Raw genomic sequence first — 16444 nt, forward strand, 5'->3', positions numbered from 1 at the left:
CCTTTCCCCTTCACTACTGATGCTTTTGGTGCTGACTGAACACAGCTGAGAGAAATGCTGCACGTTACTATTTTGGTGTGTTTTTCTTTCCCTAGGACCTTTTCAAAATGTACATATATTTTTGTTTCTATACAAACTAGGATACACTTTTTAAAGTTAGCAATACATGCTGAATATATTCTTGGAATGCTCAGAAACTTTTTTCCTATAAAACAATTTACCATGGAGCATAGCAAATTATTATGTAGGTCTACCATAGCTTATTTAACAAATCTCATGTTTTTGTGCTGTTTAGAATCCCTTTTTATCTTACGTAATGTTTCAGTGGACATCTTTGCATTCGTATTTTATACCAATTTCAGGATATTTCTTTAGATTAAAATTCATAGAGATGGAGTTCCTGGCTCAAAAAACATGGTGGTTTTCAAGCTTTCAGACTGATATTGCCAAAATGAACTTGTGAGAATCATCTTGAGAAATGAGGGCAGACCCAAGGTCATTTTGGGGGAAACAATTAGTTATGGAAAAGAGAATAGGCAAAAAGATTCTTTACTCTTTCAGTCCCAGTGTCATTCTATAGTGTTTCACTTATCTGGATTCCAATTCCAACTCTGCCCTTCTTCTTTTTTTTATAAGATTGTTAGGATAATTACAGTAGATACTGCGTAAATTGCTACTTACCACATGCCTTGCACAAACTAAAAACTTTTTTGGAAGTTAACTATTATTATAGTTTTTTCATCCTTCTCATCGTTGATAGCCAACTCTCATTGTTACAATGTTATTTCTCTGCCTCTCAAAGACTCTTGATGTTCACATATATGTGTAAGAAATTCTGCCCTTTGAAGACAGCAAGGTATAAATTCAAAATGATTGTTGTTAAAGTGAAGCAATTATAGGTATAAAAACAACATTTTTTTTGGAGCTAGATTCACATCACCCCTAAAGCCTCTATAGAAACAAAGAAAGCGGCCTCTCATAAATTGAAAAATGTCATTTGCATAGATATTTCTAGAAATATTTAGGATAAAAATGTATTTTGGATTTATCTTGACGGACGTAATTTGTTGCAATTACATCACCAACACATATAGATATTATATATATGTCGCCTTGGCTTAATAGTGACCTGAGAAGGAAATTTGTAGGTTTAGCAAATCCCTTCTAGTAACACCCACAGAACTGAAAACTTATCCCACTTCTTGGTGGTCTTTTGCCCATCCAAAGCTCCGGAGGACCATAAAAAATATTGGTTCCTCTCCTAAACTGCTGTGAAATATATCCTGTGAGACTCAGGGGAAAATCTTTCTGAGACTGAGCATTCCATAGAGACTCAATATTCCATATTTTGAAATGTAGCTAGAAGTGGAAGTGGATTTACTTCTCATGATCTCTTTGTTCATAATTAGGGTTATAGAAAGTAGAGTTCAGAATGTGAATGAAATATGATTGAAAAGAAAAGTCTTGATTTTACATATAAAATTTCTTTACCAGATGGGTGTAACCAAGGTAACTTAAGATAGTCCTTAAAATTGAATAGCAAAATTAATTGAAACTATGGAATATAAAACTTCTGACACCCATGAGCTTGAAAGGTTATCATATATTGTTAATGTGTTCACACATTTAACACATATGAATGTGTTCATTATATATAAGGTGTAAGAGTTATAAGAACTTGAAATTATACATCATTCAGTGATGATAATAATTCAGTAATCATTAATGACAGTAATGGTGTTAGTAACCACAAGGCAGGTTATTTAGTTTGTTTTTTTTTTTTCTTTCCTGTTCTTTCCTATTTCTCTTGAATTTCTTTAATTTGATGTTAGCCTCTCACTTAAATATAACCTCTTTTGTTTCAAAAATTACTTATGACAAATATATTTGTATTTGTTATCTAGAATTCGTTCATGATTTGAACATTGTCCTGGTAACCTTGTGTTCCAGTTTTCACTATGTTAGTTGGGACTAATTGCTGTGATTTCTCTTTCACTTCTTTAAAGTCTTCATGTATACAACAGTCTCCCTTGTGGGTTCAATTCAATGTTGATATGGAATCCAGAATCTTTGATGACACTGAGTTTGCGCTTGAGTCACAGTGATACAGATTAGTCAACACATTGACACTGGGTCAATTAGAGCATTCTTCGTGGTCGAGAAAACTGGTCATTTGGGTTCTGGGGACTGCTGTGGCAGAGAAAGCCCCTCCTTTTACTATGAGCTCCAGAAATCATATTCTTTAACTGTATTCTGGAGGAAAGGGAAGGCACTAAGTTTTTGAGCATCTACCGTTGTCAATTCTTCTCTTTTCTCAGTAATTTTCACAGAAGGCTTTTCTTTTATTACTTTTCCTATCTTAAAGATGGGTGAAAAAAGTGCTATTAGTGCTAAATAGTGAATCAGAACTAAAATCCAGGTTTGCCTTCATTTATTCAAACAACAAACATGTAGCACATACCTCACTGTTTTAGGCATTGAAGTAATGGAAATTGTTGGAAGGTTTAGAAGGGCTAGCATGGTGGGAGTTATCTCAAAGTTGCTTTATAATCTACCACAGTTGCTGAAAACATTTTAGGTGCATCTTTGGTATTCCCTGAAGATTAAAATCCTAATGTAGTAAGTCAAATTTAAGTTACAATCAAGTCATGCACAAACTAAGAAGCGGCAGTCAAATACACTGATTGTGTCTCTGCTGGCGTTGTCATCAATCGTGACAAGGTCTTGATGGAATCTTCTTGTTCAGTCTGCAAATGTAAAGGATCTGGAATATTCAGTGTGAACGTAAGGTAAATACTGAGTTGGTATGCTCCAGTGTGGTCATAGCCAGAGGTGGATTTTCATAAAACTAATCATGTTTAAGCTTCCAAGGTCCCGGGAGAGGCCCTGGTAATGATCGTTTTATTTTCTTTTTTCTCATATTTATTTGAGAAAGCAAGGCAATATGTATTCACTTTCTTCATGAGTATATTCCAAATTATATGAATTCTAGCCAGAACAAATTCTTTAACCACCTCTAGTTTTACCAAATTTTAAAATATTGTCTTACTCATATAACTGATTATTTGCTAGCTGCAACCCAGGTCCTTAGGGGTCATGCCTCTCACTCAAGCTATAGGGGTTTCTCCTTGGAAATCACCTGGCTCTCTGTGTGATCCAGCATTGAGAGGTTTTGCCAGTGCAGGAGGAGGAAGGCTGGAGAACCCTACTCCAGAGCCATGGTGGGGGCCTGTTTGGATCAGTTGTCTTGCTATTTTGGTCATTAAATACTGTGAATATCATCCCATACAAACCTGAAGATCCAGATGAATTTCAAAAGCCCCATAATTGGGCACCAGGTGAGCCACCTGGGTGGCTCAGTGGTTGAGCATCTGCCTTTGGCTCAGATCGTGGTCCCAAGGTCCTGGGATCAAGGGGAACCTACTTCTCCCTCTGCCTATGTCTCTGCCTCTCTCTGTGTCTCTCATGAATAGAAAAAGAAAAGTCCCATAACTATTGAAGGATAGTTGTAAAGCAATGTCAGCTAATTTGTCAGGTTCCAATTACTCTGGCTTAATAAATATGTAGAACTTGAACCTGTTTGAATGCCCAGAGTTTCCTAAGTAATTAGCCTAACCTCAATTAGGTATAAAATCAAATAATTATTTCATTCATTGTATTTGTTGTATTGTGATCCTTGACTCTCAGGATCTTGGGGGAGAAGGAGAAGAAGTAGGACTGGATGATGGCTAAATCTTCTCCCTTTCACCTCCTTTTCTAAATTAGACTTTATTTTAGGAAATGGTTGTTCTCTTCCATCTTTCTCATTCATACCCCCAAGGATTAATTTTAAGACCCATTCTACTAAATAATTAACATTTTTAATTTGACAAAGCATTATTTATATTTGGACCTCAGATGGTTCCTGAATTGACTCAATCATAAATCCTTGGTTCATGACACATTAAAATCATTGGTTATGAATATTCCTTTTCAATTTATATCAATCAATCAATTAATTAATTAAAAAGGAAGAGATGCCCATGAACTCACGAGTCAACCTAAGCACTGGTTATCCATAACTAGGGTGACACCGTGTCCAGGTTTGCCTTGGGACAGTCGCTGTTTACTAGTACTTCCTGCTTTAATTATCAATAGTGCCCCTTTTTGCTCTCAAAATCATCCTGGTCTCAATGATATATTGCACTATAACTCACCCCTCCCTCACCTAAAAGGCAAACAACTATTCTTAATGTCATGTTTTTTTTTTTTATTTTTATTTGCTTGTCTGTTTCTGTCACACAGTCATATATGCTTAAATATTATTATGTTGTTCTTTTTAAAGCATTATAAAAAGGCTATCATACACTTCAACTCTTCTGAAATTTGCTTTTTCCAAGTGAACATTATGTTTCTAATATTTATGTTTTCTAAGTTGTATCTCTGTTGTTGTGCTTAGGGGCAGTTCATTCATTTTAATTTTCTCTGCTGTGTTATATTCCATTGTGTGAATATACTACAAGTTATTATTTCCAGGTGATTGTTATGTGGGTTTTTGCAATTTTGTTTTTTGCAGTTTTGTTCTTTTTTAAAAAGAATATTTCTTTATTTATTAGAGAAAGAGAGAGAGCAGGGGAGTGGTCAGAGGAAAAGGGAGAGAGAGAATCTCAAGCAGACTCTCCACTGACCATGGAGCCTAATGTGGGGCTCAATCCCATTTCCCTGAGGTCATGACCTGAGCTGAAACCAAGGGTCAGACACTCGACTGACCCAGCCACCCAGGTACCCCTAATCAGTTTTATTCTGAACATTCTGGTACAATTTTGGGAGTTGCATGTAAGAGTATACATTTATCAGAAAATTTGCTAATAAAATATACTTGTTTTTAATTTTCTTGTATCCCTTAGACATTTTTGGCAAGTTTTTTGGCAACTCTTTAAAAAGAGTATCTTTTTTTTGTGATAAGCAGGTGGCATGAGGGCTAGTTAGATAAATTATAGCTCTTTAACATCTGTGTGCAAAAAATCTTTGTTAATGGAATAATAAATTAGTATTTATCTTATTTTTTAGCTATATCATATGCTAGATACATTTACACCAAATTTGGAGTCTAGGTTTAAGATGGCCTGACCTCAAAGTGTAGTTTACCTGGCATACAAGAACCCCTTTTGTAAGCCATGAGGTTTCAGAAAGAGAAATATAAGTGTTTACCAGAACAGCTCATGTGATGTCAATTGGGAGAAAAATGGTGTATAAATGCAGACATTAGTGACAGAGAAAGTAATCTCTGTTTTTACCACAAACTCCCAAATGAAGTGACTGAAGGCAGACACCTGAATGGAAGGTAGTGATCGGTGACTGTACAGCTTCTCTTGAGGGCAGTCAGCAGGTGGGGGTCTCCTGACTTTGCTTCCCGAGCTACTTCACAATCCTCTCCTGCTCTCCTTCTGTTCCCTCTGTTCATCTCTTCTCTGTGTCTCCTTGTCCTTTTTGGAATTCTTCTGGCTTCTGCCCTGGGCCCTCTGCTCCTCGCGCTGCCTTCTCTCTCCCTAAGTGATATGTTCCAGTCCTGTTTGCAAATGCTTTCTGTAAGCTGATGACTCCCAAACTGTCTTCTCCAAAAATATCTCTCTTCTAAGCTCCAGATCTGTCCAGCTGCTTGTGCAACACTTTCACTTTGATGCCTTAGTTGAAAAGTTTTGAAACTTTATAATGGAAGCTGACCATTATTGATTCCCACCTCCTCCTGAGTCTAGTCCCACACTCCCTTTTATTTCCCCATCTTGGTAAATGGTATTATCACCACTTAGTTGTTCAAGCCAGAAACCTGCATATTATTTTGGATTCCTTTTGCTCTTGAACTCCATATCAAATCTTTCATCAAGTCTTAAAGATGTGACTTTCCAAATATGCCTCAAGTCTGTCCATATCCTTCCATGTCCAATGCTGTCATCTGTCCTAGTGCAAGTCTGTGTCCTTTTCACTTGGACTAATGAACTATTTTTCTCTCTGGTCTCCCTACCTCCACAGTTGTTCTTTCTAATTAAATTTTACCTCTCTGTTAACTCTATCATTATTTTCCGGGCAGACAGGATTATCTTAAAAGGTCAGTCTTATCATGCCACTTTCTGGCTGGGGCCCCTAAATGTCTTCACAGAAGTTCAAAATCCTCACCATAGACCAGAAGGATCAACATGGCTGCTGCTGATCTTTCTAAGATCTTCTTGTATTTCCCCAATATCTGTTATTCTCCCATCACACTGGTCATATTTCAGTTCTTCAACCTAGCCTGCACTTTCCCCTTCTGAAGATGTTTCTATTTCTGTTTCCTTCATAATTTCTACTTACCTTTGGTCTTAAAATAAAGTATCAGTTGCTCAGAAAACTTTGCCTCCTCCCCATGCCCCCTAGACATCAGATCCCCAAATAGACTCTCTCATCAAGTGGTGTTCTTACTTCACAACTTGTATCACTGGCTGTAATTTTACTTGTGTTTCTGGGATTCTTGGCTTCACGTCTCGTCCTCTACCAGAAGTATGTATGCTACCTGAGGGCAAGGGACCATAACATTTTTAAAATCTAGCCCATAGTAGGTGCTTGATAAAATTTACTGGATCAATGAATTGATTTAATATTTATCAAGTATCTTCTGGTCACCAGAGTAGTCATCTTGAAGGAGGAAGAATGCAAATCAATTCAAAATAAGTAAAAGAAAAAAAATCTCTTAAACCACTAACCCTCTAAACAATTAGAGAAAAAAGGAAGAGAGCATGCAATTAAATGTGAAAATGTGTGATACAGCATGAAACTGCTAAAGGATTGCAAGCAAAGAGGAGATACCCTGGGGCTCCAACCACCAGGTGACTCTTCTTTGGATTAGGTAGGACATCCGTGAACATAGGCTTGGTCACTTCAACCAACATATATAAATTTTTACTCTCCCATACCCAAGTCTCAGTTTTAACAATTATTGATTTTTTTACAGCCCTTCTTTTGCTGTTGTAAAGGGCCTCATAAATATGTTATTATTTAAAATTCCTTTTTTCATCTTGACATAGTCATATGTTTCTCTGCTGCTTACCACCCGTTTGAGTGACATCAAGCAATGCAGCGTTTGCTCTACAGGGGCTGTCCCAAATCAGAGCCTTCAGAAAGAATGGTGTTCATGGCACCAAAGTGACACTTCCCCCACCCCCAGCAGCAGATGAAATATTTCAAAGAGGACATCTGCCACCACCACTGAGATTTTATGGAGTACCCACACATGTAGACTCACTAAAGTGGGCATGACAGCTGAAAAATATTAAAAGTGTGTGTGTGTTTTTAAAAACAACTTATGGTTAGGAATTAAGAAATGACTTTTAAATAAGAACAGAATTTTTTTTGCAAGTGTGTACTTTTTTTCTTTTTCCTTTTTTTTTTTTTTTTTTGAAGACCCCACACTTGCAAAATCTTTTAGGTCATGTGTTTGCTTTACGAAACATTTGGCAAGTAATAGGTGCCATGGGAATATATCCACTCCATCTGGAATCAGCAGATCCTCCTGGTTTCCCTGTACCTGTGTTACCACCAGTCCCCATGGCTCACAAATGTTTTTGTTTTCTTTCTTTAATAAATTTTGGATGCAATAATTAAGTGGAGAAACCCTAGTGAAGGGAGTTCTTCCTTAAATTTTGTAAAGCAAATCTTGGGAAAGAAAGTAAATGTATATTTGCCAACTTGATGTTTATAAAAATGAAACCTGTGTAGAATGTCCTTACTTCTTTCCTTGGTCGAGCATTTTCCTTTCACAAAACAAGACCCAGTAAACACATTATTTCTGACCTAGTTTGTTTTGTCCCCTCATCCCTCCAGTGGAAAACTTTTTAAAGGCATTTAATTTTATTTAGATAATAACAAGTTATGGGTCATGTTGTCCTAACTTCTGTGTTCCTTTTAAAAATTGAACAAATATTGAAACTGGAAAATGATTTGGTTATCTGATCTATTCACTGTCAGGGTAAGATTGTTTCTTGCTATATCCTTTTTTATTTTCAATTTCTGTCATCAACTGAGGATGGTTATATCATTTCACAAAAAGCCTTCTGGGTTTCCACTCCTCCAATTATTTTATTTTGTTTTATTTTATTTTAAAGGGGAGGTCATGTAGAAAATCAGGCTTATAATCTCACAAATACAGCATCCCCTTGTTTGATATTTGGATCTTTCTTCTTTCATTTTGGCAAGAAATACTGTGGGAATAAGTGTTTCTGCCAAGTATCAGTTATTTAAATATTTCATTACCTCACAAAATAAAAAAGAAGACAGAAAAAAATAGCTTCTCTAAGACAATTGGACAAAGACAAATTCCTGATTTATCTGAAGACCAAGTTTCTGCCCTTTCTTTAGAACAATACACTAATTTTTAAAAATTCCTCTAAAAATGTCTGGAGTTATTCATACTATTAAATTAATTCAAATGTTGACAATCAAAGACATAGTTTTCTGAAAAGGAAACAATTTGGTATAAAAAAAGAGATGTTTTCCCACAAAAGCAAAACCAAAACAAACACAGAATAACAACAACCAAAAAATATAATAATAAAGTATCACTCTAAATACCCTATTAGGAAAAAGAACATACATCCGCATGTGTAGAATTGCCTTTCATTGATCTTAGTGTTTTGGGCCATTTTCTTATTATACATATATTTCTAAATTAAAAAAAATTGAGGGAATATTAGTCACAAGAAGAGATTAGTGGTGGTGGTGTATGTGTGCGTGTGTGTGTGTGTCTATGCAATCAAAGACTAAGCAAAACCAGAAATATTATGTAGAAATGAATTGTTTTGCATGTGCTAAGATTTTCTGTTTGCTCAATTGCTAAAAAATACAATTTTTGGTGGAGAGCCATAAACCTAAATTTAGTAGCAATCCACGTAGATCTTAGTGGCTCTAACTCTGCTATCAAAAAATATATTATCTGATTTACTTGGCAAGAAACAGTCAAATCAATTTTAATAAAATACATTTCTCGTTTCATATTTATTTCACCCATCACTTTATAAATGCGTCCTCAATGTTGTTATTGACTAACTTGCCAAAACATGAATTTAAAAGACAAGAGAACAGAAAAGGACTAATATATTTTTCAGAAAGAATCTTATTAGTACATTTCTGATAATGGTGGGGCATTTGACTCAAGATTATTTCTGTTGGACCTCAATCCAGGGTCTTTATTATTGTTAGCTTCAGATTGTCCTCACTTTTAATCCATGTCAGCCAACTGACAAAACCCATAACATGGGTCTCTGTAAGAGAAGTGTATTGACAAGTTTTGGTATATTATTATTTAATCATATTTTAATTTTCTAATGACAGAAGGAATCTCCTATATGCCAACCTGTTGCTCTATGCCTGGTTTTAAATTTCCATATTAAAATAAAGTGAATTCCTCCATTTCTATCTAGAACAATTGACTTCTGAATGGAAAGTACCAAACCTCTGAGAAGCTAGAGATGGTCAAAACTCTAGGACACACTTCTCTGCGTGCAGTTAGATATAATTTAAACACCAATAGCTTACACATTTGTTACATGTCACATATAAAGCTCAGATCTTAATGAATGGAAAAGTAATATTTTCAGACATTTTTATCTAAAAGTAAAACTTTTCAACATATTATGACCTAAAATTTTTTGATGATACTGTAAAGATGAAAAGAATAAGTGATTATATTACAGAATATACAACAGACCCAATATTGATGACACGTGTAACTTTAGCTGATACTCCACGATTTCTTCTTTAATACTTATTTTTGTGGACAATCTCTGAAACCTAGTTATAGCAAATCTCTAAACATTTCTATACACTAGAGGATCAGGAGAAATTTGAGTCAGATTATGCCTCTGAAGTCATATGTGACATAGAGTATTACATGACAGAGACAATATATATCAGTGCTTCTGATTTTATTCATGAAAATCAGGTTTTGATGGAACTTTATTTTTAAATATTTGAAAATAATTTACCTCTGGAATAATGACTCAGAAGCTATTCCATGAAATAAGCAATCTCTGAAATTCCCATTGTATGAAATATGGGTTCAGTAATCATTGAGTTATCTCCTTCCTTGAATGGCTTGGCCTAGTCTCTTTCTCCCTCTGTTTCTCTCTCTCTCTCTCTCTCTCTTTCTCTCTCTCTCTCTCTCTCTCTCTCTCTCTCTCTCTCTCACACACACACACACACACACACACACACACACTCATAGCACCTTATGTATTTCCCATTTTGTTCCCTTGACTCATAAATTTGGCCAACGCATTTAAGTTTGGGGATATGAGCAGAAGCGGATATGGGTTTTTGAGGCCCTGAAATATATAGAGTTTGGGAGACCCTCCTTGAGAAAAAGAATACACAATTACAAATATAAAAATAGGTACAAGGATCTTGGAAGGAACCCTACTAGTGAGTTACCAGAATCTTACGCTTCATTAGCATCTGGGAAGTGACTATAGGATTAGAGACTGAGGCCTCTGTGTGAAGCTTCAGACCCCTCTCTAATCTCTTTGTCCTTTTCTGCATGTGATTCCCAAGGGGGAAGTGTTAATGTTGACAAAGTCATTTAGGACACTAACCTGTTTATGTCCTACTCTCTCTGTCTCTGTCTCTCTTATTCTCTCACTCTGTGGTTGGTCATTCTGGAAACTTTGATCATCACTTCTTCTTCCCAGTTTTTTTTTTTTTTTTAAGATTTTATTTATTTATTCGTAAGAGAGGCAGAGACAGGTAGAGGGAGAAGCAGGCTCCATGCAGGGACTCAATCCCAGGTCTCCAGGATCAGGCCCTGGGCTGATGGTGGCACAAAACCTCTGAGCCACCAGGCTGCCCATTCTTCTCAGTTTTTAGATTGGGGCATGTCTTAAGAAAGCCTGGAGGGAAGAAGGACATTGTCCTTACTAAGAACATGAAACATATGTTTTCCCTCTTTCTCTTGAAGTATTTTTCTCTGTGCCTTGCCATCGATGTTTTCAGATATAGAGGGCTAGGACTCAGGTGGAGAATTTAGATCAAATGTCTCAAATGGAAAGCCAGGCAGGTAATGGAAGTGAACAAAGCAGATCTGGCCTAAGGGCTGCACAGTGAGTGGCAGAGACTGTAAGTTTTGTTTCATGGACAGAACAACCAAGCGTCAGCTCTGGAGAAACAGTCGCAGGTAGGCAAATGTTCCCAGTGGTGCAGATCTTTTTTGTTTTTTGTTTTGTTTTGTTTTGTTTTGGTTTGGTTTGGTTTTTCCCAGAAAAACAGAAGTCTTTCTTTTTAAAATATGAAATCTGATTTTTAGATGCTTGTAAGGAATTCCCTGTTTTCAAGAATGCAGTGAGGGCCAAAGCACATAGGAGCGTGTTCCAGCTAATGGCCCCTGATTTGTAATCTCAGGTCTACAGGGAAGGGACAGAGTGGAGACGTCAGGCCATTAGGCCATAAGCTACAGATGTCTGTCTCTAGTTTATGGAGGAGTAGTCTGTTAGTCCAATCTAGGTTTTCAAGGTCTTTCCTGCTCCATTGGGGGAGGAATGAAGAACATGTATCTCCTTAGCCATATCTACTGTGCATATACCTTTCCTCCAGTGATCTTGTGTGGGATGAAGATGGAGACTGGAACTGTGAGATAGTGGCTAGTGGCAGGACAAGCCAGGAGTCCACGATCCTGGACCTCTAATAAAGTACATTCAATACCTAAATGTTATGAACACACACGCACTTCCCTTTCAGGGAATTCCTGTAACTTTTCCTTGGGCTTTAGTCTAGGGAAGCTTTCCCTTAACTCTGTAGCTCTGGCATTTTGTGGTTTCAAATCCATCCAGGAATGCTGTGCTGTTGAGGATATTCCTACTCCCACATTAAACATGAGAGCAGCATGATTCTACCAAATGCATTTCCTGTCACTTGGCCTCTTGACATTTCCAGTATTCTCTATAGCTGAGCCTGGAAGGGGTTTTGTATGTAGTTTAAATCACTCATGGGGAAAAAAAAAAAAAGCAGGTCTGGAATCTCATTTCTTTTTTCTCTAGGGAACATCCATGCGCTAAATTGACATCAACACATGATAGAAATTGGTCACTCCCTGATACAGTCATTCAGGAATTTTTGCTATTTTAAGGCCTATTATTATTTCCAGCAGTTGCTACTTCATCATTCAGCAAAATACAGTCATCCAGGACTTCCTGACATATCAGTAGTCCTGTTCCAGTCCTTAACTCCCCAGTAGCCAGCCCTGCCACTTCCAGACATGGCAGGGGGAGCGCTCATGGGTGTGGCTCTAAGAGGACTGGGAGCACCAGGCCTCTGTCCCTTCTCCCCCCACGGTCCCTGGGCCTCTTATCAGAATGAAATCAAGCTGATCTTGAGACTGCATCCTGCCTGTGCTAATCCCAATCTCATCTGTGACTTCTTTTCATGCAAAACGAGGGATGTGAACAATGAAGGAAGTGAAAAGAGAGCAGAAAAATAAAACATGTATGGTTTGTTGCATAAACTCAGGTGCAAAGAACAGAAAAGATGGGGAAGAGAAAACTATGAGACCATAGGACTGAATAAACAGGAGGGAATTGGGGAAAATATATGTTCAATTACAAATTGCTCCTCTTTCTCGTTTTCCATCTTTGAGTGTTTTACAGAATTTTTCAATTTTACATGAGGGAACTCAAGAGGATATTTGTTTCCTTCCCTTCTCTTCATCTCTCCCCTCCCCTCCCTTCCGCTTCCCTGTCCTGTTCATTATGCTGGTTCACTATAGAATTTACAACTATCTAGTTGCTAAATTAATTCTTCATATGACATGATGTGTGCCCATAGCCTGATTTTACATTTTTCCTTCAAATGCGTTTTTTTTTTTTTTCTTTTAGGCTTTGATTGCCAAGATTTCCAAGCATGGATAACTGAAGAAGATTGCTTGACTTGACTTCAGCACAAATGAATTCCTTAAAAAATGGTTTGGATAGATATAGCCTCACATATAGAAAAATTTAACCAATTTCAGAGAATAAATCAACAGAGCATGGCAGGAAAAGCATATGAGGTCTCTGCAACTATGAGAACTTTTTATCAAAAATATTGAAGTCATTTTAAACCATAGTTTACTTCATTATTGGTTTAGAGTAGGTAATATGGACTGATTCTGTGCTATTGTTTGCCTAGATGACTAGATTGTCAGTTTTAATTAGCTTTTGTTTTTCTTAAAGGCTAATTGCTTTTACAAAACTCAAGGTTTCTTGATTGCTAATGACAGGAGTAATAAGTAATATGGTTACATACTTTTAAAAGAAAATTCACAAGCCTATCTAATTGTACAGAACTAAATTTCCTTTGAATTTTTTTATAATAAAGTACATATTTTTAAAACCAGAAAAACACATATTTACTAATAATATTAGTAAAATAAAATGTCTTGTTTTTGGCAAGTGGATCGCTGCTAACATATTTCATAAAACATAAACAAACATTTCTGGTTCTATTTGGCTTTGAAATATACTTTATATCTCCATTTCCTTATGACTATCATCTCTTTCTGGACTAATGCACTATACTATCCAAATAAAAATGCTATATATAAAAGTGTTTTGGGGGTGCCTGAATGGCTTAGTCAGTTAAGTGGCTGCCCTTGGCTCTGGTCATGATCCCAGGGTCCTGGGATCCAGCCCCACCTCAGGCTCCCTTCTCAATGGGGAGCCTGCTTTTCCTTCTCCCTTTGCCCCTCACCACTGTTTGTGCTCTCTCTCTCTCTCTTAAATAAATAAATAAAATGTTGTTTAAAAAAAAAAAAACGGTTTCTATGGATACTCCCTATAGGTAGGTATATGCTGTAAGAATCTTTCCTTGTTCAGATCATGTCCTGAGTTGCATGATGTCATCAATATTTTCTTACTGTTGTGACTTACTGTATACAGTGTTTAGGTGGAGGGGTAATACTAGGGTGTTTTTACTGTGGAATGCAGATTTTCTTTCTGCAGGGCTAATTGGTTCACAGGTGAAACAGGTGGTTAACCTTCTTCATATTCTCAGAAGCCATTGGCTAAATTCAACACCTCAGGTCTGCCATCAGATTTTGTGGACTACTCGCAAGGTGAGAATGTTTGAAGCACCTGTTCCATTCACAGGTGAACAAGACAGACAAAATGCCCCATCCACCGGGCTTCTTTTCTCATAGGAGAAAACAGATCATAAATAAGATGAATAAGCAGATTAAGTGGAATATTAGTAAGTACTGTAGGGGAGCAGGGAGGGAGAGTTGCCCTTTTAAATAGGCCAGAGATGACCTTCCTAAGAAGGTGATATTTCAACAAAGAGGTCAAGGAAGTGAGCCCTAGGATCTGGGAGGACGAGCCCTGCAGGTGAAGACAGGAGCCGGTGGAAAGGCCTAGGGCTGGGAGTGTGCCTGGCATCTTCCTGGAGGAGCAGGGCCTATGGGAGAGCGGAGCCAGGGAAAGAACACAAGAAGCTAGGTGGAATGGATCTTACAGGGAGGGCCTCTTGGGCCCCCAGAAAGATTTTGGATTTTACTTGCAAGAGATGGGAAGGAGGCAGTGCTAGCAGGGAAGGTCAGGATCTCCCTTAGGGTCTAACGAGAGCCTTCTGCTGAAGGAGGAACTGATGGAGGAGGGCGTAGCTGGAGGCCAAGGAATCATTCACGGGGTGAACATCAACTATCCTTAATGTGTCTCCAGGTAGCACAGGTGAGAACCTTAGTCCACCACCCTCATGGAGAGGATTATGGTCAAGCATTGAGAAGTCACCCCGAGCTCTCCCCGTCGTGACTCCCTCCTTCACGTGGTCCCCTAGCACAGAAATCGACACAGGGGAAGCTTCTATCAACTCTGTGACAGTTTGGTAAATACATAATCATACATGTGGCATCTTCTGTATGTTCTTTTCAGCAACCAATTAATATAAACCAGATGTGTGGTGAGCCGGAATACGTTCTGGAGCTTGTCCTGAGAAAGTAAAGACACATTGATTGAGCGTGCACACCTGCAGTTCTTGCTGCTGTGTGCTGCTTGTGCCACGGCTTTGACGTCAGCTGCTGAAGGGAAGCCTCTGCTTCCAAAATCCTCTCTTGTTGATTAAGTAGAGGAACTCTGGGTCAGCAGGATCATCTAATCACCTCGTTGCAAAGCACAGAGCATCAGGAAATGGCATCTTCCTAGAAGAGGTCACTACACCCCACCTGGTGTTTAACATGATCTGCTTGCTTTATAGAGAGCTTGAAGCAATCACTTCTGGTTATTTGTGAAAGTAAAGGCTCGGAAAATGTAAGACCAGGTAGGAGTATTTGAAAGGTTGTGAGAAAAATGTAACCTCACTCTATTCTCTTGGTAAGGCAAGAAATAGGAGTTTTCACTTGAAGCAAGATCTTGTGCATAAAACATCTAAAAGAGAGACAAATGAAAATGGCATTGTTAAGTCAACAAATAGTTAAAAAAAAAAAGAAAAGATGGAAATCTTGTGATTTAAATTATTTATGAGAATAATCCAGAACCATAGCCAAACAAAGCACTAAACATGGATTAGATCAAAAGTGTTTTTTTTTTTAATTTCCCTGTTTTGTTACTTAAGTACCAAGTGGAAATTTACTTTACAATTGGAGAAATATGCATAGTTAGAACATTCTTCTTAAAGATTAAAAGTTCAATAATTATTGAGGATATTGGCAATAATTCCATCCACCGTAAGGCTTGATTTTTTTTTTCAGATTTTAGTTATGAGCACACAAATCATTACAACCAGATTATACTATGAAATCTTTACTTCTATTATTATTTTATTTTATTCATAAAGATTTTGTTAACTCATCACCTATATTTCATTATCACTGGTTCTTCTCTCGTATAAAGAAATCCAATCCTGATTTTGTAGAAATCAAACAATATCCAAGGTGGAATAGTTTATGCACCTAGTAAGGCAGACAATTTGGGTTGTTTTTCTCTTGGTCGGGCTAAACCTGGACTTCCTCCTTTAATTAACAGACCAAGAATATTTAGGTAATGGAACTTTGATAGGTCCACGAGAGACCTAAGCCAGTGGAGAAAACACATCCATATAGAGAAAGGTTATAAATGGTGACTGACCTTCTGTCAGGATAGGAAAGTTAGAGTTCGCTTTAGTGCTGGCTACTTCTCTTCTTGATGTAGCCATGGATCCTGAGAATACTCAGCTCTGCTGAATTTCTCTACTTCCCTGAGCAAAAATCACTTGGATCCGCTGTTCCTCCATTTCCTCTTCTAATAAAATAGAATAATAGCATTTTCTTCCACAAATATGAAGGGTGATATAAATGATAATGTTTTATTTTTTTAATCTCCGGACAAGATAAATGGCTTGAGGGTGAGGAAACACCTATTTCTTTCTTTCTTTCTTTTTTAAGAAAAATAAAAAAGAATTAATTTCATTTGAAGAAAGCCAGATGTCCTCAAGATAGGTCCTG

The 16444-nt window shown here is 37.3% G+C and overlaps 1 long non-coding RNA gene across 1 annotated transcript in view; it reads left to right on the forward strand.

Annotated features, from left to right (window-relative positions):
* LOC121481805 overlaps window positions 1–13648 on the forward strand; it is a 60751-nt gene extending 47103 nt beyond the window's left edge. Inside the window, exon 3 of the long non-coding RNA XR_005985423.1 lies at window positions 12870–13648. This is a non-coding gene — a long non-coding RNA (uncharacterized LOC121481805). The remainder of the gene's footprint in view (window positions 1–12869) is intronic.
* Window positions 13649–16444: the final 2796 nt, after the last annotated feature.

The sequence above is a fragment of the Vulpes lagopus genome, chromosome 24 (genome assembly GCF_018345385.1).
Source record: "Vulpes lagopus strain Blue_001 chromosome 24, ASM1834538v1, whole genome shotgun sequence".
Classification (NCBI taxonomy): Eukaryota; Metazoa; Chordata; class Mammalia; order Carnivora; family Canidae; genus Vulpes; species Vulpes lagopus.